This window comes from Hyperolius riggenbachi, chromosome 1 (assembly GCF_040937935.1).
Source record: "Hyperolius riggenbachi isolate aHypRig1 chromosome 1, aHypRig1.pri, whole genome shotgun sequence".
In the NCBI taxonomy this organism is placed as follows: domain Eukaryota; kingdom Metazoa; phylum Chordata; class Amphibia; order Anura; family Hyperoliidae; genus Hyperolius; species Hyperolius riggenbachi.
In genome coordinates this window covers 563,647,914-563,674,111 of record NC_090646.1, presented here as the reverse complement: position 1 = coordinate 563,674,111, position 26,198 = coordinate 563,647,914, and positions in this window count along the sequence as shown.

Below are 26,198 nucleotides of genomic sequence, written 5' to 3'. Positions count from 1 at the left end.
TTGCTTTGTTCTGTCTGTGGATCGCACTACTCTGGCGGTAAGGGTAGTGGATCCTTCTGATTCTGTTTGCGAAGCTAGCCATCGCTGCGGTTGCGTTTGGCTACTTCATTCTTCTTGGGGATCGCATTCGCTTTGACGGTGAGAGTGGTGGATCCCATCTGACCTGTCCATGTTACATGTTTGTCTGTCTGTCTGAGCAACCCTTGCCGTTGCCTGCTGTAAGGCAACCGATTGGTAAGCGTGCTTGCTATCTCTTTGTTTGTGTTCCTAGTTAGCTTTCCTTGTACGCTCGAACTGGGAGGAAACCAGGGACTCGTACACACTAGTTAGGACGTACAGTACACGTTTGTTATTTTGTCAGTACTTGCGCCATATATCGGTTGCACCAATATATGCGCATGCTGTCTTTATTATTTTCTTGTATTTGAATCGTGGAGATATATCAATACGTTGATATATGCACGTTCGGGCTGTCATTATTTCTGTGCTGTTTCAGTATTGCTCATTGCTGATTGCACTGAGCAATATTTGTCTGTCATCTGTGGAGCACTCAGAGCTGTTGTCCTCTGTGCTCCACAGCTACTCCTGCTGTCTGGTATTTCCCTCCACAGGTGCATTTGCATCGCACTGGGGCCCTCTGTCTGAGCGCTTGTGGTAGATTTCCATCGTGTCAGCGTGCACGTTGTGCGCTGACTGACGAAATTATCCCGCAATCGTTACAGTCTGTATACAGAACATTGGAGTAGTCCAACCCTGATGTGATGAAGGCATGAACTAAGGTTGGAAGATCTGCTGGAGGTATGAGGTACTTCATTTTTGCAGTGTTCTTTAAGTGAAAGAAGGAATGTTGAGATTTAATTCCGAAGTTTAATCCCCCATCAATCAGTACACTCAGGCTGCACACAAAGTCTCAGTTGTCAGTTGTCAGCTACAGACAGATCTGTAGCTGTTTATAGCAGCTGAGTCTAATACCAAGCTTTTCCCTACCCAATGGGCTCTGTTCACAAAACTTGACTTATGTATCACCTAAGTGATAAAAATAGCCTTTTAGCACATGTACAAGCAAAATAATCACTCAAAGTAAGTTGTTCCTGATTATTTTCATTTCAATATTACTTTTCTTACCTTTTTTATATTTTATTTTTGCTCTTTGGGAGCTTAAACATGGAAGCTGAAATGGAGCTTAAAAATGTAAGTTGGAAACAGGAAAACAGGTGAAAAAGCTTTGCGAATCATGCCCATTGTCTGCCAAATAGCCTTCTCCTGTAAATTTAACCCAACCCACATAAAAATGATGTTTTAATAACTGCCTTATTTCACACCAAGCCTGCCAGAGCACTTTGATGCAAACTCAGCTGGCATAGACTTTTCTTGCAGCTACACACCAAATATTTATGGACCTAACTGTAAGTATGTTAACTTTGGATCATACCGTATTTATTTAAAGGACAACTGAAGAGAGAGATATATGGAGGCTGCCATGTTTATTCCCTTTTAAGCAATACCAGTTGCCTGGCAGCCCTGCTGATCCTCTGCCTCCAATACTTTCAGCCATAGCCCCTGAACAAGCATGCCGCAGATCAGGTGTTTCTGACATTATTGTCAGATCTGAAAGATTAACTTCATGCTTGTTTCTGGTGTTATTCAGACACTTCTGCAGCCAAACAGACCAGCAGGGCAGGCAGGGAACTGGTATTGTTTAACAGGAAATAAACATGGCAGCCTCCATAGTCTTCTCACTTCAGTTGCCCTTTAAGAATGGTTCTCAACTGACCATGACCTATCTCAAAAAAGGTGACGGGGGGGGGAGGGGAGAGTTCCCCAGTGTATTGTTCACCTCTCTCTTTTGCCCCCCAACAAGGAGGTCCCATGGGGTTCCACATGCTCTAAACCAGGATATCATTTTATGCATATTCCCACACCTTGAATTATGATGCCAGTCCATGGGTTTCATGATCAAAGTCCTGGATACTGGAACAGTAACTCCATATTCGCAGGAACTGGCCAGTTGGGGTGTTGCGTATCCTGTGACAAGGGTGTGAACTACAGGCATGAAGCACTGAATTGGTAGCTGTACTTATGTGAAACAATTTGGTGTGGCTCATGCCACACTCCTCCACACAAATCTTAACCACTTTTTCCACCACTGCAGTATATTTACGTCCTCTGTAACTTCATCTAAGCCACGAGGACATAGATATACGTCTTGTAGCTGTACAGGATTGGGTTTGCTCCTGTGCACACCTCTGGCACTATCTGTTGCAGCACTAATTGGTGATTAGCGAATATACTGGTATGTTCCCTGATCAAATAAGATTGATTTTTGCCATTAAAAATACTTTTATTTTCTCAGTTCATAGAGAAAATTACACATTGTAGCATTATTTCAGAATCAAATATCTTCACCATAAAGTGTGACAGGAACATAATCTAAGTTTTGTGATAAACAATATTTGTTTTTGGTTTTTTTATCTACAATAGCGCTTTTTTATTTTTAAACTGGAATTAGTAAAACTGAGAAATAATGAGTTTTTTTCTATTTTTTTCCCTCTTTTCCCTATTAAATGCATAGAAAACAACATTTTTTGAGGGGAAAAAATGCAATACAATGAAAGCCTAGTTAGTCTTGAAAAAATATATATATTTCATTTAGGTGTCATAAGTAGGGATAACGTTATTGCTGATTAAGAAGGGACATTGCTAAAATGTGAAAACTGCTCTGGTCCATAAGGGGGAAACAAGGTCTGAATGCAAAGTGGTTAATATAAACAGTGCTTTCACATCACTAAGATGTATTGTGAATCATAAACTTTGATCATTGCTGTTGATCAAATCGATCAAGGAGGAAAACTCAGTTGATGTGCCCATCTATAAAATGGACAAGTGGTCAATATACCTATGCCACGATAGAACGTGACACAGGTATTCTTCCAGCGGGCATCAGAAAACAGTAATCATTGCCACTACCCCAGGTACAGAGTGAATGATTTGCAAGCGACAGGGCAGAAGTAGTCCCAATCGCCACACCCTGCATCTAGAAGTAGTGGAATCCTTGTGGAAACAGGCCTTGTTATCAGGGTCAGCAGATGTATTAGGGTCTGGTAGGGACTAAACTTGATTTATTAGTTAAGGTTAGGTAAAAGTATCAGGTTGGGTTAATAAAATTAAGAGATAGGTTAGGGTTAGACTTAGGTCAGGCATGTCCAAAATCTGGCCTGGGGGCCAAATGTGTTGATTGTATGTGGCTTGCAGACCGTAGCTGCTGTGTCACATGAAGGGGCCACCTTGTGTCGCTGCTGTGCCTCCCTCTTTGTTCACCTGTAGGTTATCAGCCACCACTGTAGCAGTAGCAGCCACTGATTAGCAGCTGCCACTATGCCAGCAGCAGTAAACCCTAATAAAGTTCTAGGTTTAGGTCTCAGCTGCTATTGTCCAGCCTCACCATGCCCAGCATTACCACATGAATTCCATGTAGCCTTACAAGATTAATCCTTCGATTTCTATTGCTTCTGCCCAATCTCGCTAGATCACTTGTGCTATTGCTCTGCAGCCTCCCCAGATGACTTACTGGTGCATCACTACACAACCTCACCAAATGGATTTAGCCTCTCTCACCCAGCCTCACCTGATACTGTGTACATTTTCAGCCCAGCTTCACCACATGATTTTGACTGCTTGTCCAGAGAAAAATATTTGGTCCCATACCTCGCCTCTACTCTGCATCCAAACATTCCCCATCAGTGTGGTGACTCGACAACAAATAAGGAACGGTCTGTGATAAAGTTAATTTCATCATTAACAATGCAAATAGAGGTTCTGGAAGGAACTGCTATTTTTTTCTCCTCTATGTAGACTTGTAAATTTTAATTTTATAAAGCTATCTTAAACTCAGTTTTATTTTAACATAATTTTTTCTTTTGGAATACTTACATATTTTTACAAAAGAGCAATATGTTAGAAGTCACACATTTAATAGTTCAGGTACAAAGACTTAAATTGTGCCAGTTGGCAAAAGATAGTAGGGAGCTGTCACTAAATGGCAGCATCTGCTCATAGTTCTAAAGAACATGTCCCAGTCAGAGCTGAAAACTGATGGCATCTACAGTAATACTTGCTTAATGGCCCATCTGCTACTCTATAGGGTCCCTAGCTGCTGTATGGAGTCATAGGCATTTGACAGGCAGTCTCTGTATGCCAGACCCACATTGTGCCAAATGCTTCAAATGATTTTCATCTGACAACATTTCTAGCTATTTACCAGCAGTTTAACAGTTACTGCGTTATTTTTTTTTTTAATTGTGTATTGCAATTCCCAAATGTTTTATTGTCACAAAAGTATGCCTTCTTCTTATCACATAGTATATACAAATGAAATCAGTTGTCACATTTTAAATTATCCACCAGGCAAGCATTTAAGATCTAAAATGAGTGTATTGTAAAATTGTATTTATTACTTGTTTTCATTATTAAAAAAGTTCTTTACAAAGGTAAAATTTGACTAAATAATTGTATTTTCGTTTGTGCTAAATAATCTATCTATCTATCTATCTATCTATCTATCTATCTATCTATCTATCTATCTATCTATCTATCTATCTATCGCTTATCTATTTCTTTCTGTTTTGTGTGAGGGTAAAAGGGATTTCACATATTCTCAATTTCTTAATAAGCAAATTGATCAGTTAGAATGCATTGTGGTGATGCCTGGCATGATTGTCATAGAAACGATCGCTCGTCACACACAAAATCACCGGTTGTTGGAAAAATCATACAAAAAATCATGATGTGGGTACGACCTGTTGTGGGCCTTTATTTACTCCTATGTACTGTGGCTATTGCTGTGGATGCCACTGATAGGCTGCTTGGCTTACAAATATATATATATATATATATATATATATACATATATATATACAGCCCCACTTCTATGGGGGGGCGAGGCAGCTCTCCACCCGGGTCGCCGTGAAGGAGGGGGCCAAGTGATGGAAGAGGGCATGGCGAGCACACAGGTACTCAGCTGTAGGGGGTGGGTCACAGATTCCTCCCTCTCCTCAGGCCCCGCTCCATGCTCCCCCTCCATTGTAATGATTTGTGGCAACGGGAAGCCTCGTAGTACAAACTCACCTTACGGGCTCCATGAGAGATTCACTGCCAGCGGGCTGCTCTTTCTCCAGCGCCGCTCACTACTTCCTGTTCCTTAAAGCGGAATATAACCCTGCATTTCAACTTTGCTCTAAAACATTATTTATAGTATATTATATGCAACCAGCATTTTTTTTTTACTAGACCAGCATTGGAAGGGTTACACAGGGCTTTAAAGTTCCTGTAGATTTCTGCAGACGCATCCGAAGCTGAAAAGAGATACATTTTGTTTACAGAAATGTATCTAAGTGTTGAATGACTCATCTCTCTGACTGAGAAGGAGCTTGGAGGACTGCCAAAGAGTGTGTAACTGTTTATCAATAGATACATAGAATGTAACAATCTGAACTTCTGCATATCTCTCCACGGAACTTGAAACGTCTGTGTTTAACCCTTCCAATGCTGGTCTAGTAAAAAAAAATGCTTTTTGCATATAATATGCTGTAAATAATATTTTAGAGCAAAGTTGAAATGCAGGGTTATATTCCGCTTTAAGTGCATGTCTTTCTTCTGTATATTTCTTTGTTTTTTTGTGCTTTTTTTGTTTCCTAATGTAATGCCATCTTCAATTTTAAAATGATACTCTCAGGTGTAACAACAGATCATTAAAACCCACCAGCAAAACTTCGATGGGTCCCCTCAACATAACACACTCTCTTACTCCTCCCTCCAAGGTGGCCTGAGAGCCAATCTGCTGCAGGTCATGGATCAAGAATGATAACCCTATGATCCCCTTAGTGACAACCAACATTGCTGCAACTATGTATAACAAGTATGTCCACAAGAACACTTGCTATGAAGAAGATCGACATCTGAAGGAGGTCCCCATGCAACTAGTTATACCAGAAGAAAAATAAAAAGGTTTGTAAATGCCCCCCACCATATCGCCGGTCATACAATCTCTCCCTCATGAGTATTCATTTAATCTTTACTGAAGTAATCACAATATCCGTTAATACTGCCCAATACCCTTGCAGTGCTAAACTGATTCACAACCCCAGAAAAAGCATCTTTGACTGTTCCACAGTGACTGCCCAGTGATTTATTGATCTGGAAAGCCTGGACAGGGAGTTCTAATCAACAGACCAATGGGAAACCATTGAGGTAGTGCGCGGCTGTGAAAGATTAAATCAATACCAGTTAAGGTTAAAACAATAGGTTTAAGCTTAATAGAGTTGGACTATATATATATATATATATATATATATATATATATATATATATATATATTTATATATATATGTGTGTTTGTGTGTGTTTTTATATATACAGGATATATGTAGTTATATATATACTGTATGTATATCTATATATATATATATATATATATTATAAACAATAACTCTGTTATAATAAGTCATGCAGTAAGTGATAAGGGTTGTGTGGCGGTAAAAAGAGTCACAAACATTTACTTAGTAAATGAATCAGCAAGGAATGAGATGAGGGCCAATAGTTTACTCACCTATGGTGAGTTTTTACCCGTTAATTGACAGGGATGGATGCCTGTTTTTTATTAATGTCTCACAATGGTCCTAATTGTTAGATTCCGGCAGAAACACATTGGGCTTGATTCACTAAACCGTGATAACTTATATCACGGCCGTTTTCACACACATTTTCGTGTTTGTGAGCGATTGGGAATTATCACACGCAACCGTGAATTTTTGTGCGGAAATGATCGATTGTGCACAATAATTTGCGATTGCACGCACTAATTTGCAATTTGTATTAGTCAAGTCAGTGCATACCTTTCACTTCATCCCCCCCAATATGGACAAAACAAAAGGCAGAGGCAGGCCACCTGGCAGGTCTGTTTGAGGTTGCGCTGTCATGGTGTTGTGCAACCATCGACCAAAGTGCAGTGTTCAGAAGAAGGCACATGCCATCAACCCCCAATATTGTCAGGATGTTGACTATTTAACACAGGACACCTCATCTTACTCAGCTTCAGCACGGAGGCGTGACATATCTTCCTCCTCCTGCTCTGATTCTGGCACCCCACTTAACACTCAGTTGGCCACCACCACCAAAGTGCCATCACCCAAGGGCTCAGCGGTGTGGACATTTTTTTGTGTGCCTTCCTCAGATGAGAGCAATGTCATCTGTACTCTCTGCCACTGAAAATTGAGCCGTGAAAAGACCAAGACCCGCGTAGGGTCAACCTCCTTACGAAGGCACATGATTGCAAAGCACAAACTGCAATGGGATGACCACCTAAGGAAAAGCAGTACACAAAAGCAAAGCCACACACCGAAGTGGAAGATACTAGGCTACAATTTTTTCTCAAAAAAGGCGATACCTAAACTGTACCGTGATGTTGAAAGGCAAGTGGTGACATTTCTGGCACACAGCGTTGGGTCAAGGGTCCATCTGACCACGGATGCCTGGTCTGTAAAGCACGCTCAGGCCTGCTTGAAGACTAAGTCAGCCCCCACACACAGCATCTCTGCCTGCACGCCGTGTGCCTGCCTGCCCCAAGACTAAGTTGCTCCCCACACAGCATCTCTGCCCGCAGGCCGCTTGACTGCCTTCTCCGCCACCACCAACAGGGTCCAGGACTCTAGGTAGATTCTTGAATTTTTAAGGCCGCTGCTAGCAGCGGCTGCTCTAATAATTTTTCTGGTGCGTGTACATGCCTGCGTAATTTTTCTGGCTGCAGTGCAGCTGCATCAACAAAACAAAAGGCATGTACATGTGCCCATTCCCCTTCGTGATCATTACTTTGCCGCGGTGAAGGGGCTTGCGTATCACAATGAAGCAATGACCGCCGGCTATATGAGTGTCTCGGGGGGGGGGGCATACCAAAGATAATAGGGTCGTTGCTTCATTGTGGACAGACCAAATTTGATCAGCTGGACAGTCACTGTTGTTCTATCATTGAGCTACCACAGCCCGGTGACCATATGGGCTTGAAAACCGCCACGGCCTGCACTCTGGCCATGGCGCACACCAGTCCAGCATGGCCATCACTACACAAACAGCTGTTTGCGGTGCGTTACACAGTGAGTTTGGTGTGTCAGTGTGAAGCAGTACTCTAATTACACTCCCTGATTGATGTGTACACATGCAAGATGTTTTAAAGCACTTTAGGCCTGCAATTTAGCATTCAATGTGATTTATGCCCTTAAAACGCTGCTTTGCGTCCAATTTGGATTTTTTCAAGGGACTTTTGGCGTGTATCCCACTCCGCCATGACCCCTCCAGGTGTTAGACCCCTTGAAACATCTTTTCCATCACTTTTGTGGCCAGCATACAATTTTCTAATTTTCAAAGTTCGCCTCCCCATTGAAGTCTATTGCGGTTCGTGAAAGTTCGCGTGAACCGAACTTTCGCGGGAGGTTCGCAAACCAGAAATCGGAGGTTCGGGCCATCTCTATTGACAAGAAATTAGAATCCGAATCGGATTTATTTGCCAAGTGCGAAGAGTTCATACATGGAATTGTTTTTGGCACAGACAGGCTCAGCATCAGTGCAAACTGACAGACAGTGATAAGATAAGGTGCACACAGGCCTCTGAGGAAGCAAGGCTCACCCCATTGTGAAACGGTCGTAAGGCCGTGCACCCACTGGCACCCACAGCCATCTCCCTCACCCCAGCAGCAGCACGATATGTACTCTGATTGTTTATGTTGTACTCCTTTGATGTTGTACCATTCCCCATTACACCTGTGCACCTGCTGTATCCAATTAAAGCTACAGTGCCAGACCAGCTCTTTTCCTTTGCAGTTTGACTAATTTTTCCAAAGGAAATTTCTCTGGAATGGCTGAATCTAATATGATAATTATTACTGGTGTTTGAATGCGGGTTATTGAAATATGGAAACCCAAATTCACCCATCACCACACTTCAGCACCAAGAAATGTGGACAGGGTCAGCCGTAATTCGCTCACATGACTCGTGAAGCGAAACGTGAAGGGCAAAAAGTGAACTCCTCTTGACCTGTCCATATTTCTTGGTGTTGAAGTGTTGTGACAGGCGAATTCAGGTTTTCACATTTCAATAACCCAAATTCAAACACCAACGCTAAGGTTAAATGTGTGACTAATGGCATTGTCATTTAGTTTACCTTTTCTAACAATGAAAAACTCACAAGGGTGAACTTAGGTTTAAAGCCAAAGAGTAATTGCTAATTTTTTTCTGCCAATTGCACTTTAGGAAGGTTATTGAGTGATTAAAAAAACACAAAAAACGAATTGCATTGTTTCCAGAAGCATTTCCAGTTTTGAGCATTCTCTCACAAGTGCTCAAATCCTTCAAAAAATATTGTACCTGCAGATGTGATACATATACCAGAATACAGGGCAGAATTACTACTGCAATTGTTTTTAACTGTTAACACCGTATTAAGAAATAAGTCTGTTGATACTCATGCCGATTTTACAACATCAAACACGTCGTAGTTCTATTAATTTGGAAACTTTGGCGGCGAGTATTACGGAGGTAATTTCATACACAGGTGCAGTGGCGTTACATGTAGAATGACAAAAGCTTACACTCCTTCACTGGAGCATGACGTCTCAAAACTCAAATATAATGAGAGCTTTGGCAGCTTGCATTGAAGGCAGACAGTGATTAACAAAACACTTCAGAGTACAAGACACAGCAGTACTCAAACAAAACAGTGATGATCTCCACTTAATCGAAGAAAAGCCCACAGCATCTGCTTGCAACGATGATCTGGAGCCATACGGTGCTATTGCTCAGATAGACTGTCATCTCCAGAGATCAAGAACCATATGCTCTACTCAAGCACAAACTCCATAGAAGTTAATTTTCTGACAAAATGCTGGGATAAATATGACATTCAAACAAGTGTGCTCACTCATCCTAAACGCGCGCTCATCTACATACATCAGATTTATGCAACGTTTAAAGGCGAGCAAATATCATTTGTCTGGAACACAAATACTGTCATACGGGCCCAGGTATAATTAATCTTTGTCCTCTCTGCAGGTTTATGTGTTCCACTGATTAACAATTCCAGCAGTAAACTTTTGAAAAAACCAGCGCATTGTTGTTGTATCTATCAAGCTTTGTGTAAAGAGTAGTCACAGTTAATCTGATGGCGCTCCTAATGATGCATCGCAAGATCGCCCCTTGCCACGTTCAGATTTAAAGTGACTTCTTCTCTTTTCTTCAAATAACAAAGTTGTTCATATTTATTCACAAAAGAGATATTTGTGAAATGTTTTTGCACCTTGACAGCAGTTCCTATATTACAGCAATTGCCCATGTGTCAATAAAGGATTCAAAGATAAGCTTTTAATGGGACCTAGAAGTCTCTTCAGGACTCCGTGTTTAAAAAGATAGATGTTTATCCCCTGCATTATATGATCAGGTTTGATACAGTAAAGAAGAGGAAAGGAATGAGTTGAGATATTCAATGAGATACTAATATTTAATGAGATATTTAGTGAGATATGATCAGTGAGATATTTAGTGAGATATGATCAGGTTTGATACAGTGAAGAAGAGGAAAGGAATGAGTAGAGATATTCAATGAGATACTAATATTTAATGAGAAATTTAGTGAGATATGATCAGTGAGATATTTAGTGAGATATGATCGGGTATGATACAGTAAAGAAGAGGAAAGGAATGAGTAGTGATATTCATGGAGATACTAATATTTAATGAGATATTTAATGAGATATGATCAGCGAGATATTTTGTGAGATAAGATCAGGTTTGATACAGTGAAGAAGAGGAAAGGAATGAGTAGTGATAGTCAATGAGATACTAATATTTAATGAGATATTTAGTGAGATATGATCAGTGAGATATTTAGTGAGATATGATCGGGTATGATACAGTAAAGAAGAGGGAATGAATGAGTAGTGATATTCATGGAGATACTAATATTTCTAGCATGCATGCACATTTTATGCAAATTATGCACAGCTTGGAATTGGGGCAATGAAGTTCACTACCTGCTGATTTTTAATGGTCGTATTCCAAGTTGCCTGCTATTTGCATTACATTTGTTAGAATTACATTTGTTGGAATTGAATTACATTTGTTGGAATTGTTAGAATAATTTCTGCCAACAAACAAGTGTGACCTCAGCTAAGTTTGGTTTATCTTCCAGCTGATAAAATGGGTATGAGAATGGTAAAAAAAAAAAGAGTCTTCACACTTATCTTCAGCTAGATAAACACTTTTATCTGCAGTCCATAATGAAGCAGGAGAAAAAGGTTAGTTCACTAAAAGAAAAATTCATGTAACTTTCTTTCTGATAGCTATGTCGTTATAAAGGGCTCTGCGGTTTGGCATAAAAAAGACGAAATCAAAATAACAATAAAAGTAAAGCGCTCAACAGGATACTGTAAACTCCAAAAATAGTTTGTTTCTATCAGTTTAGCAAAGGTAATATCTTTCTTTAAATCCCATAAATCACCAATTCAGTCTCTGTAAAAGCAGTTTATAAGCCACTTCGCCCCACTAATGGGGTTCTGTTATCTCTAGTCCTCTGGCTTTCCTCAAAGAGAAGATAGAGAAGAGAAAAAAAAACTGTGTAATACAGCACATATTTACACTTCCCCGTGATCCAAACTCCTCTGTGTCCGCATGCAACCCAGTATTACCAACGGTACAGAATGCACTCACCAACTCATGTGGCTGACCGAATCACAGATCAGCATAACAAGCTCATTCATGGGACATCAACCCACTTTTCAAGAGGAACTGTCATGAAAATCTTAAAATGTAAAACACATACAAATAAGAAGTACATTTCTTCCAGAGTAAAATGAGTCATAAATTACGTTTCTCCTATGTTGCTGTCACTTACAGTAGTAGTAGAAATCTGACATTACCGACAGATTTTGGACTAGTCCATCTTCTCATAGGGGGGTTCTTAGGGTTTTCTTTATTTTTAAAAGCACTTAGTGAATGGCAGTTGCTCCGTCCAACTGCCAAAAAAGTGTGCAGTAAGCAGGGAGGCTGGCCAGCATCTTTGTATTAATCATTTTCAGGGAATGTCTTTATAAAGAATAAAGGCCATGCTGAGAATCCCCCATGAAGAGATGGACTATTCCAAAACCTGTCGGTAATGTCAGATTTCTACTACCTTCTGTAAGTGAAAGCAAAATAGTAGAAAAGTAATTTATGGCTCATTTTACTATGGGAGAAATGTACTTCTTATTTGTATGTGTTTTACATTTTAGGATTTTCGTGACAATTCATCTTTATTCCTCCTCAAAGTCATAAAGAGATAAGAAACATACACAATGTGATACTGCCTTCATTAGAGAGGATCAGCTTTATTGTCCCAAAACAAAATCTGGGAGAGTTCTAATCCCTTTTAAAATGACACATTGGCTGATGCTGCAAATATATTACATAACTTGGTCTTGTTCTTGTGGTTACATATCAGGTGGCAGGCAGAGCCCTTTGTTCACATGCAGTAGCTTAAAATCCAGTTGCTTCTTTCACTGTTTCTGCCCAGTAAAACTGCTAAAGCCAGCAAAATCATTCTGCCAGCAGACTATGCTATCATGCCTCTTCATTTTAAGTGCTGCTTGAACCTTTCCTTCTCTTCTTCATGAGCTCATTCAAGGCCTGCCACTAGTAGTAGGGTGTGTGTGCTGCACACAGCTAGAGGGGCTCAGACCAAAGTAGATGATCAAATTATATTATCAGTGCAGTTTTTACATAAAACAGGAGGAAAGAGCATTATCTGTGCCCAGGGCGGAAACTGTGGAAGGGGATTTCTAAGGCCATAGGGGTTTAACAGCTTGTGTAAGTTTAATTCAGCCATACATCAAAAGTGTGCTCAACTAGCTGAATGCGTGTACAGACATAATAAGTGATGAAAAAGGACTTGGTTACTCTGTTTTATGTTTTTGTGGCCTGTAGATTTTTTAATACATTTTAATGGGTACCCTTAGTCTCCCCCACCCAAGGTATATACTTACCTTAGTTGGGGGGAACCTCTGAATGACCCAGAGGCTTCCCCTATTTTCCTATGCCCCTCCTGTGCTGGGACTGTCTAAAGAATACTCAACATTAACATCAAATATTGCTTGCAGTAACGCTCCCCTCTGTGTACAAGTGCCACTGCACTGTGCAGGTGCAAAGTATGTTTTTGCCTCCACGCAAACGTGGCTCTGTGCAACTGTGCAGTGCGGCCATGCTCATACACAGAAGGAAGTGTGGCCATGAAGAGGAAGAGGTACCTGGCCGGCAGCATAGGGGTTATGGACATCCCCACACTGCTGTAAGAATGCAACTTTTTTTTTTTAACCCAACAGGTTTACTTTATTTTCTATTGTTGCAGCTCTAGCCATTTTGTCACTCCAGCCAAGAAAATCTGTGCCCCCCCCCCCCCATGAGAATAATTGAAATGCGGCAGTGTTTTGCCAGAAAATATTCATAATGCAGCAGCGTTTCACCAGAAAATACACTTTTTGCAGCAGCGTTCCACCAGAAAATACATGTATTGCAGAAGCGTTTCACCAGAAAATAATTGTAATGCAGCAACATTTCACTAGAAAATACATTTATTGTGAAAGTGTTTGACCCAAAAATAATCATAATGTGGTAGCGTTTCAACAGAAAATAATCATAATGCAGCAACCTTTCATTAGAAAATACATATATTGTGGAAGTGTTTGACCAGAAAATAATCATAATGCAGCAACGTTTCACCAGAAAATAATTATAATGCCGCATCATTTCGCCAGAAAATACACGTATTGTGGAAACGTTTCACCAGAAAATAATCATAATGGCCAGCGTTTCACCAGAAAATAATCTTAATGCGGCAGCGTTTCACCAGAAAATACACGTGTTGTGAAAGCGTTTCACCAGAAAATAATCATAATGCGAGAGCGTTTTGCCAGAAAATACACTTATTGTAGCAGCTTTCACCAGAAAATACATGTATTGCGGAAACATTTTACCAGAAAATAATCCTAATGCGGCAACTTTTCACCAGAAAATACATGTATTGCAGAAGCATTTCACTAGAAAATAATCGAAATGCGGCAGCGTTTCACCAGAAAATAATCGTAATGCGGGCAGCTTTCAGCCAAAAATAGATGTATCACGTAAAATCCCCCCATTGGTGCCCCCTAGTATTTGCCCTGGTGCAACTGTAATGAAAAATATTTACTTACCTGGCAGAAGACTTCTCTCCAGGCCTTCAGCTGGTAGCTCCCCCATGATCTTCAGTGCAGCAAGTCTGGCTGCAAAACTCCCACGCTGACAGGCAGAGCAGGGCTACGGGAAAATGGCGCCCGAAGCCCTTCACTGGAGACACAAATAGTCTCCAGTGCAGGGCTTCGGATGCCATTTTCCGTATCCCTGCTCTGCCTGCCATTGTGATTTTTGACCCATTTGTGTGAACCTTGCATGACTAAGTTGGAGGTATGTATAGAAGCATTTCTTTGGCATGCTATATTCTAAATTTAATTGAACACAACTCTTAAACCTTTTTCTTTATGGTATACTTAACACTTTTCCTGCCAAGCACGTACGAGGTACGTTGTGGCTAGAAAAGGCTTTAACTGCCAACAACATACCTAGTACGTTACTTGGCATTTTATCCCCCGGGAAGCAGTGGGAAGGGGGCCCAACATCATTCCTCCCTCCACATGGGCCCCCCTCCTTTGCATCCCTGCATGGCTGGAGTAGCGGTCATAGTGTAATTGCTCACCTGATCGCTGGCTCCATCCCCGTGTCCCATGCTGGCAGCCGTCTCCTCTCTACTTCATGTATGACGCATGATTACATGCAGAGATCAGGAGAGGAGAGAGGAGCCTGCTGCCAGAGGGGACACTGCATAGAGCCAACGATCGGGTGAGTAATTACACACTGCACAGCTGCGCTCCAGCCATGCAGGGGGGGGGGGGCACAGGAGGTGGGCCCCTGTGGAGGGAGGGAGGATGATGCCTCCCAGCAGTGGCACCTATTCCTGTTTCCTATACTGGGGAGGCAATTATACTTAATACCTATACTGGGGCAACTATACCTGCTACCTATACTAGGGGTACCTATACCTACTACCTATATTGGGGCACCTATACCTGCTACCTATACTGGCTGCACATATACCTGGCTACCTGTACTGGGGGCATCTATTGCTGGCTACCTATCCTGGCTGCACCTATATCTGGCTACCTGTACTGGCAGCACTTGAACAAGTAAAAATGGTCTATGTAAACCTTATTGGAAATTTTTTGGGGTAAGAGCCCTTTGTCACCACACATTTTGGTACAAGTGTCACTGCCTTGCTCGGTGTGAGAGGCAAGAGCTCTTTGAGTACTCTATTGTGTTATATACCATACAATAACATTACATTATAGATCTCATCTCTATGATTAATTATCAGTCAACACATGGCAGTTGCAGTCCTTTTTCACTTTACAGGCTGTATTTAATCCCATGACCCTTTAAAGTTTTCTGTGTGTATTTACCCAGCCTTGTAAGCTCCACATATCATGGTTATTAGCAAGATTGAGCAACTACCAACTTTTTTGTGTGTGTACTGGTTGGTGTGTGCAGAGCCACAGGAGGATTCTGCTGGTCCCCCCCCCCCCCAATGTCAGACTGCACCCCCCAATGTTAGGGGCTTATGGGTCCATGGGCGACCTCATGCAAGTCTGTTCTCAGGCTTTTTATTTCATATCAGACATGTGTCCATTCGTGGATATGCTCATTGTATGCGTAGGATATGGATGCATCCACCGTTAGCGTAGGGACCCGTCTAGGAGATTGGCCTTGAGGCTGGCAGAGGGGCTTATCTCTCATGCCTGTTGGATATGTGGCACCAACAACATTGGTTATTTTGGGATGTTATGTTAGCGTCTGGCTATCTACCGCATGAGTTTTGAGCCCTGGCCCCTTTAAGTTTTGCTCACAGGTTGAAAACTAATCAGTTTATGACATCTGTCATAGGGTTCTGGTCTGTCACAGGAGGTCAATTACTAAATCTATCATTAGGAACTTTTTTCAATGACCAAAAGTTTTATTGAAGATGATTACGGCACAAATGAGTACAAAACAGCATATGGTATAGTAAAAACAATGCAAAGAACCAGCATGAGACACATCAGAAGATAGATAGCAGTATTAATTTGAATATTACATATAGGATATACATTAATCCTAAAAAAGAGAATAAAAACCAATACAAATGCAGTAAGGTGCGTTGGCAATTATGACTAAGATGGCCTGATATAATTAGAGTATGATTTTTGTCAACCAGCGATCCCATAATTAGAGTATGATGTGTGTCAACCAGCAATCCAAGTTTTTATTATATTTGTAGGCAATTTTTGTGGGAGGGGCAATTTTTGTGGGAGGGAGCTCTTAACTTTGGCTTTCCAGTTTTCTGATGTAGGGCAAACGAGCAACATCCATCTAAAGTCAATGCATTGTTTGGCTGCAAACATAGTTTCTACAACAAAGGCTTTGTCAAACTTAAGGTATGTGCACATGTCCTGATTTTCTGCCCAACTTGTCGTCTGTCTTGTCGCTTGAATGACTACAAGTTGGACGTGTGTGCGCGCAGTCGAGCGACTGATAACAGCCGGTTTGCCCAATACGATTGGCGGATCAGTTGGACCAACTGTCGTTCAAACTACTGTCAGGTCCGTACATGTGTACAAATGACCAGCGGTTGTTTGACAAACTAATAAGTCAAAGTGAGTTGGATGAGAGTACAAAGAGTCAGACGACATGTAAATTAGTTTGTTGGCCACTTTGTTTGGACATGTATACGTGGCATTTAAGTTGTTCAAACGACTGATCCAAACGACAATCAGGCGTAAAGTTGGATGTGTGTACGCAACTTAAGGCATAGCCTCGTCAGTGGTATTTAGAATGCAATTGTGGCTGTTAAGAAAGACAGGGGAACCCCTAGTATCATGCAAAAAGTTGACAACCTGCTTCCAGAAGTCAGTTACTGGAGGGCATTGCCATAGTTGATGAAGGAAGGAATTATTAAATAAATTGGATGACTTAAATTATTAAATAACTTTGATTTTTATGTAAAGCTGAGCTATTGCTACCAAAATTGCTACATATGTTAAGGGGAATAGGTACAAGTCAGAAAAATACTTTTTCAAAAAGACCTTGTAGTTTTTGAGAAAATGGATTTTAAAAATGCAAAGAAAATGGTTTTTAAGCCCAGAAAAATGACACTTAAAAAAAAAATGTTTTTGTATTTTTAAAATCGATTTTCTCAAAAACTAAAAGGTCTTTTTAAACAATTCTTTTTTTAACTTCTACCCACTATTCTTCTTAACATAACAGTTTTAGTAGCGACAGCATGTATGGGGGCTTTGCTATTAACCGCCAAAGTCAGCACAAAATTAAGCATAAATTCATGCGTAATTACAAATGGTAACAAATAACTACAAAATTGATTACACTACTCCCCCAAAATGTCACATTATGATTACGATGCGTAATTGTGTATTATGATGTGTAATTCCGCATGGGCGTAATTTCTGCTCATCACTACTCCTCAGCATTCAACTGGACTCCCAATTAAGTCAACCTATCCATTGTGTTTTCAAACACAGGTTCAGCTAAGTGTCCAACAAATAAGATATAAAGTAAACCAATGTGGTGTCTGAGTGGACTATTATTCATGGATTCTAAAATTTGGGAAGTACCGGTATGAGGGAGACCCAGAGGGAACTGCGCTCTCAGAGCAGGTTGTTATTTGTAATGCATATATTGAAATGACCATCAGAAACTTTACTGTAGAATTGAGAATGAGTTTTTTCTCCATGCAGGTATTGTCTTGTTTCAAGTTGGGAGTTTTACTTTAAGCAAAGACCGCCTATTACTATAGTATAAAAAGAGTAAGCATTTTTTGGATTATACAGTATCAAGAAAAAGCCACATGGAGCATCTTGCATTATAACTATGTAAAAACAATCGAAAATCTTTACCTTGGCTTTACAAGTATGATTTAAAATGATAAAAAAAAGTATGGCTAATTGCTTAGAACTCTCAGTATTCACACCATTGAGAGCACGACAAAGACATAAATAATCTTCATAATAATTGAGAAAGAAGGAGAATTAGGCCAGGGCATTCTTGCTCCCTCCCATGTGTTGTGACATTCAGTGGGATTCTTGTGACACCGGCCCACCAGGAGAGCAAAACCTTTTATAAATGTTACACTTCAGTAAGAAGTATCACTACAGATCCTGGAGGGAGGGGTGGGGGGAAGCGATTACCTGCATAATTGCTTGTGTCCTCCTCCTGTACTACCTCAGCGCCACAAGCTAAATTAAAAATAGCATTCCTGCAATTAATGGCTTGGCCAGGATGACCCGGTATGCATATTTTCCTCAGTTGTTAGGAAATCATATTTTAACAGCCTTCATGGAATATTGTAATTGCATAATTAATATGAATACTGATGAGTACCCCCTAGTGTATGTCATTAGCAAAACTTGAGCAGAACTGAAGAAGTGAGAGCTCATTTTAGTGCTTCCAATGTAAGAGTTGTGATGAGTCCTACTTTATTAATTTTATTTTAGACTGTATGAAAAAAAATCCACTTTGTTATATAAAAATACCATTAAAAAGAAGAAAAATCTGATTAAAGCAAAACACTCAAAAAAAAAAAAAAAAAGGGTGCCTCCTTCAGTGGGAATATAATTTTATTTAGTCTCAACAGCTTTAATTGCTTGCAGGGTCAAAGTCACACATTCCATAAATCTACCACTTAGACATTAATATTTGGAAAGATATATAAAAGCTGTGTTGTGTGAGAGCATATTAAATTACAGAGGCGCTAATGGTATTACAGATTAAAATATATGTTTCCCATAATGCCTTTTAATAAAGGAATGTATTTTTTTCCCCACTGGCAGACACAGTAGATTTTGTTGTTATGATTATTAAGCAATTTGTTTCATGTGCTATAGCGGTCATTTATAACAGGCAAGAAAAGAAGATCTTCAGAAATCTGGGTCTTTGCAACTTACTTTGAAAGAATAAACTGATCAGTATGGGAGTTACAAATATCTGTCATCGGCAATAAGGAGAATATAAAATATTCTTCACTATTGAACAAGGTTTCTGCATTTGTGTTTTACACTTTTCATTATTAAAATGGATCTCTTGGATTTATGAAAAATCTACTAGTGCTCCCTTAAAATTTGCCTGGGATACCAGTGTTTAGTAATAAAATGAGCATTAAAGGACAACTGAAGGGAGAGAGATATGGAGGCTGCCATATGTATTTCCTCTTAAAGAATACCAGTTGCCTGGTAGCCCCGCTGATCTATTTGGCTGCAGTAACACCAGAAACCAGCATGTGGCTAATCTTGTCAGATCTGACATTAACGTCAGGAACACCTGATCTGCTGCATGCTTGCTCAGGGTCTTTGGCTAATAGTATTAGTGGCAGAGGATCAGCAGGATAGCCAGGCAACTGGAAATAAATATGGCATCCTCCATATCCCTCTCGCTTTAGTTGCCCTTTAAATTCCAGTTTCAATTGCTTGAGCTTTTGGATGAATCTCCAGGCTTTTCCCTGTCTACTTGATCTATACTGAAAATCTTGCCCTACATCAGTGTATTATATCAGTGTGGAAGTGCCTATTTGCATCTGGAGGAACACAGTGGGAGGAGGTGCGGCCTAATGTCAGTACCTTTTCCATTTAGCAGAACCCTATGTGACTCTGGCATGGCTGTGATTACTATGGCATGGTTGTGATTACTAAGGTCCCAGATGATGCAGTGCATTGTCTAGCAGTCCAGGCTGAAGAGTGGAGCGCATTATTCTATTGGCTTTGGGAAAAAAAAAAAAACACTAGTGTTTTTTTTTAAAAAACGTTTTCTCACCAAACTTTAAAATTGATTTTCTCAAAAAGTACAGGATCATTTAAAAAATAAAAATAAAAAACACAATTGACCCGGAGACACATAGCACGATGCATGTTTGGTACATTGCAAATAACTCTGAAAGTCAGCACCATAGACTTCTATGTAAAAACTTAAAATAGCAACACTGAAAATTGGCCTGGAAAACTAGAATGGAATCCAATGTCAATAATTTTTATTGGTGTTTCAAAAGTGTACACAAATAAACAGTGTTCTTACAATTACAGTCTCATAATAATTATAAGCAACAACAATCTTGTAGCTATGAAGGAAATATAGACAGTCTTCAACAATAAACCTTTTTGACACTTATTATGAAATAAAGTAAAAAAAAAACAACTAAGTTTTGATGTAACCTTAATTATCAAGTTTAATGTTCTAACTAGAATGGAATCCAATACCAGATTTTGCCAGGATTGAGCATCGCTACTAATCTCTTTTTAGTAATTTTTCTTTACTGAGACCCAAATTATTTACAATTTAGGGCCATTAACCTAACAACAGCTTCTGAAAATAGTGAGGATAAAATAACATATAGCACTGCAGCTGAAGGAAAACAGGTAGATGCCTGTGTAAGCATAATAAAATAACAGAATAAACATTATTTGGTTTAGTTCCTAGTGATAGTGAATTTCTAAAATCAGTCAGAAAATACTAAATCTGGCCATGCACTTAGTGTACTGCTTCACACTGACACACCAAACTCACTGTGTAACGCACCGCAAACAGCTGTTTGTGTAGTAACGGCCGTGCTGGACTACTGCGCACCATGGCCATAGTGCAGGCGATAGTGGTTTTCAAGCCCATATGGTCGCCGGGCTGAAGTAGCTTAATGACAGAACAACAGTGACTGTCCAGCTGATCGAATTTGGTCTGTCCACAATGAAGCAACATCTTGGGTGTGCCCCCCCCCCAAAACACTCATATAGCCGGCGGCCATTGCTTCATTGTGATATGCAAGCCCCTTCACCGCGGCAAGGTAATGATCAGGACGGGGAATAGACACATGTACATGCCTTTGGTTTTGTTGTTGCAGCCGCAGTGCAGCCAGAAAAATTAGGCAGGCATGTACACGCACCAGAAAAATTATTATAGCAGCCGCTGCTAGCAGCGGCCTTAAAAATTCAGGCATCTGCCTGGAGTCCTGGACCCTGTTGGTGGTGGCGGAGAAGGCAGTCAAGCAGACTGCAGACAGAGATGCTGTGGGGAGCGACTTAGTCTTGGGGCAGGCAGTCACACGGCGTGCAGGCAGAGATGCTATATGGGGACTGACTTAGTCTTTGGGCAGGCCTGACCGTGCTTTGCAGACCAGGCATCCGTGGTCAGATGGACCCTTGACCCAACGCTGTGTGCCAGAGATGACACCACTTGCCTTTCAACATCAGACAGTCTGGGTATCGCCTTTTTTGAGAAATAATTGCGTGATGGTATCTTACACTGCGGAGTGTGGCTTTGCTTTTGTGTTCTGTTTTTCCTCAGGTGGTCATCCCATTGCAGTTTGTGCTTTTTCATCATGTGCCTTCGTAAAGTAGTTGTCCCTACGCGGGTCTTGGTCTTTCCATGGCTCAATTTTTGGTGGCAGAGAGTACAGATAGCATTGCTCTCATCTGAGGCAGACCCACAAAAAAATGTCCACACCGCTGAGCCCTGGGATGATGACACTTTGCCGATGGCTGCTGACGGAGTGTTATGTGGGGTGCCAGAATCAGAGCAGGAGGAGGAAGATATGTCACGCTTCCGTGCGGAAGCTGAGGAAGATGAGGTTTTCTGTGTTGAATAATCAACTACGTCCTGACAATATTGGGGGTTGATGGTACGTGCCTTCTTCTGAACACTGTACTTTGGTCGAGGGCCGCACAAAATCACAACAGCGTGACCTCAAACAGACCTGCCTCTGGCTCTGCATTTTGTTTTGTCCATATAGGGGGGAATGAAGTGAAAGGTATGCACTGACTTGACTAATACAATGTGCGGTTACGCAAGTGCAGTGAGAAGGTTGCAGTGACTGCTGGTACAACAATGTGCAGTTACACAGGTGCAGTTCACAGGTATGCACGGACTGGTATATAAAACAGCGTGCAGTCACACAAGTACCGTGAACAGGTGCAGTGACTGGTATATAATATAACACTGCTTGCGGTCACGTAGGTAGGTGCACTGAACAGGTTTGCAGGGATTGGTATTACAAATGTGCAGCTGTCACACACACAGGTACCATGAACAGGTAGTCACTAAATGTGCTGGGCTTAGCAGTAGCACAGTGGGAATTAGTAAGAGGCCAAGGGCCAGCTGCGACTGACTGACAGGGCTGTGTACAGTATGTAAGTGTCAGTGGGAGTGGGACACACACACAAAAAAAATAGATCACAAGAACAACATTAGCTCTCAAAAGAGCTGTTGAGGGGTGCTTTTTAGCAATAAGTATCAGTATGGAGCAAGCTAACAAGCCTAACAAGAGCCTAACTAAGCTTTCCCTATGTCTACAGCAGGTTCCTCTCCCTTCTCTAATTACTGCAGCCACACGAGTGAGTGAAATGGCTGATGCTGCCTGCCTTTTATAAGGGGGGGGGGGGGGGGGGGGCTACAGGAGGGAGTGTAGCCTGAATGGCTACCATGTGCCTGCTGACTGTGATGTAGAGGGTCAAAGTTGAGCCTAATGATGTAGTATAGGGGGCAGGTCGAACTCGCATACAGTATAGTTCGTGGTTCATCGCGAACGCGAACCCCCGAAACTTGCGTGTTCGCGTTCGAATGTGAACCGTTCAGGCCATTTCTATTAGTGACTAACACTAAGGACCCCCACCTTTGCCTAAACCTAATGAACTGGAAAGTCCAGTTGCTTTTGGCTTATTAATGCTCAGCATTAAAAAACTTGCGTGATGGAACAACTACACAGAGAAACAGATCAATCAATGTATAAATACCAAGGTAAGTATACCTGGAAGAGGAAAGTCTCGTCATGTGTACAACATAAAATTCCCATTAGAGAGTTGGAAAAGTAGCCATACCCAGAATGGAACCTAATGGGATAAAATGTCTGAAGGACTGTTAAAGGAATTCTATCAAATCATGAGTTCTAAAATGACAATGTACAAATAATGTCTAAGTAGCTGTGTAAACATTTTCCTACTTTTCATGTTAAATGTCAGCGGCAAAAGCTTTAATTAATTGTTTGTAGATTTTAGCTACATTTGGAATGCCCCATTTGCAGAGGTATGAATCTGTAAGAATCTCTGCAACCTGACATGCTAAGAACAGTGTAATATTGAAGCAGATTACCTGACAGGCTTTTGTTTTAATATATCAGGTTTCACACACACAACAGATTTTTATGTCGCACATAAGATACATTTCCTCTGCTCTCTGTCAGAGAAAGCTCTGCCTGTCTCTGACTGAGCTCTCTGCACACAGAGTTAATGATGCACTGTGAAGGGAAACACCCCTACCCTCATGGCTGAGTCTGCATCGGAAATAGCATCAGAAAAGTGTGAAAGGGATTAGATAACAGTAAACAGATAGATAAGGATTCAGATGTATACAGCAACACTTAGCAGCACTTCCCAAACATTTCCTAACTCAATTAAAAATAACATGTCAATCAGTAGTGTCCCTACTCCCTTTAACTTTCAACAGAGATAGAAACATACTGGGAACACAAAGCAGTCAGCCACCTGCACAAATCACGTGCAGGCTCCAGCAGCGTACAGTTAACAGGATAGGGTCTGTAAAAAAAAACTCTCCATTTCAGTCAATGGAGGTGTTCAGTAAACCAAGGGTTTTATCTGTTTGCTATAAATACCTCACACTTGCAAGATTTCTTGTAAGTAATGCATATGGAGGACACTTATATTTGAAAAAATAAATACATAATAAATATATATAATATATATATATATATATATATATATATATATATATATATATATATATATATACACACCTCCTGATTGAATGTTCTAACATTGTCAATCAGCAGGAATAGAGTCTGAAGAAGGCTTGAAAGCTGATAGCTTACTGTTTTTCTTTTGAATTAGCCAATAAACTAGAGCTTGTATTTTACAGACAGGAAGTTTTGAATCCAGATAATAGCCCTGATTTAAAACATCCTGTCTGTAAAATGCAAACCCTAATCTCCAGCAATGTTTAGCTACTAAGATAAGGAATTACACACACACAAGGTGTTTCTCCCTCCCCCCCCCCCCCCCCCCCCCCCGGCCTCTTCCCTCTCCTCTTGCTTGTAGAGTCGTGAGACACAAGATGGGAGCTGGAATGATTTATCTGTCATCTGTTGACATAGGAGCAGCGTGCTAGCAAGTAGGGATTAAAGCATGGCAGCAAACTAGCCAAGTACATCTGCAGGAAACTTTTCCTGCATAATTTCACCATCATTTGGACAATCTGCTCTGCTCAAAAGCCTCTGAGTTCTGTTTGTGATGTTTACAATTGGTTTCTATCATTGTTGAACTAGTTAGCCTTAATTTCATCACTTGATTTAGGCACAAAAATATCTAAAGCTCACCATACAAACATTGATTCTGATCACCCAAATGAGCCCCACCAGCCAGCCATTGCGTCCATTTTGTACCCCCCAAAAAAAATTGACGTTGGAGCCTCCACTGTGCATTCCCTTTTGTTACTTTTCTGCTATTACAGGGAACGCAATGCCCACTGTGAACTTAGCCTTAATCAATACAGGTTCAGGTTTGCTAAATCACTTATAATGTTCCTAGTGTAGATGTTTGGAGATCTCTGGAGATGCCTTACACAACAAGGTCTGACACATTATGCAAACAAGGTTTATAAAAAATTCCACAAAGCATTACATACAATTATTCCAAAACTTATTGCAAAACAATTGAGATAACACTGAGATAAGAATGATTCGTAATATGGCTCAAATATTGGTATATTGGGCTTGATTCTCTAAAGAGTGCTAACTGTTAGCACGCCCATGCTAAACAGTTAGCACGTGTAGTGCTGTGTGCGCATCTTTGTGTGCAAAGTTTTGTGCCCATGTGTTAACTACCGTTTGTGCGCGATAACGCAATATTTTGCACCTGTTTGCGCTCAATAGTCTGCGTTATCGCATGCAAATGGTAGTTACCGAGCGGGTGCGAAACTTTGTGTGCGCAAAGATGCGTGCATGGCACGGGAGTGCTAACAGTTAGCACTCTTTAGAGAATCAAGCCCATTATCTTTCTCTAAACACCTCCTCCTGTTTCACTACACATAACTACACATAGAAGTGCTGCATAATACGCCTATGGATTAATCTTCTGCATTAACACAGTTGCACACAGTAAATGGATAGTAACATGTATTTTCTTCTTCTAGTAGAATTATTGTGTGGTCCAGATATTATAGATTACATCACAAAGGCTCAGATTCACATCATGGTGTGTCCATATGCAGATAACAAGTACATTACACAAGCTTAAAAAATAGGAATAGTTATTGATGGTATGGTCACATTTGGTGGCTTAGGTCTTTGTAAATGTCATTTCATCATATACACCTAACATAAAGCCACTAGTATCTTTAGAGTTTACAGCCCTTACAGTGCAGGATATGAAAAAAATGTAGGCATTGTAGTCCCCACATCAGCACCATCACTCTTCCTCTTCATTGTATATTAATAAATAAAAATGAGAGCTTATGCATGTAGCTTATATACAGTAATTTATACAAGCCTGCATAGTTATCATAACATTAAAGTATTGCAGATAAATTATATAAACAGTTTTGGGGCTTGAGCACACCAGAAGAGCTTTTCTGAGCGCTTTGTGATTTTAACCAGTTCAAGACCACAGGCTTACACCCCCCTAGTGACCAGGCTATTTTTTGCAATTTAGTGCTCTGCAGCTTTAATAGCTTGCTGCAGTGCCATATAACGTAGCACGCAAGGGAATCCCCCCCCCCCTTTGCTGCCCACCACCAACAGAGCTCTCTGTTGGTGGGCTCTGATCGCTGGTGCCAACAGTATTTTTTAAAACTAATTCTTTATGTAATTTTTAAAATAAAATTCTCTACTTTTTATTTATTTTCCTTTCCCCCCTTCCTCACTCCCCCGACAGCCAATCAGGGCAATCCTCTCTCATAGGCATCAGCCTATGACAGGGCATCGTGTTCGGAGACTTTAGGGGACAGCCGAGTGACAGGGCTGTCCCCAGTACAGCACTGCAGTAGACTGCAGCGCTGTACA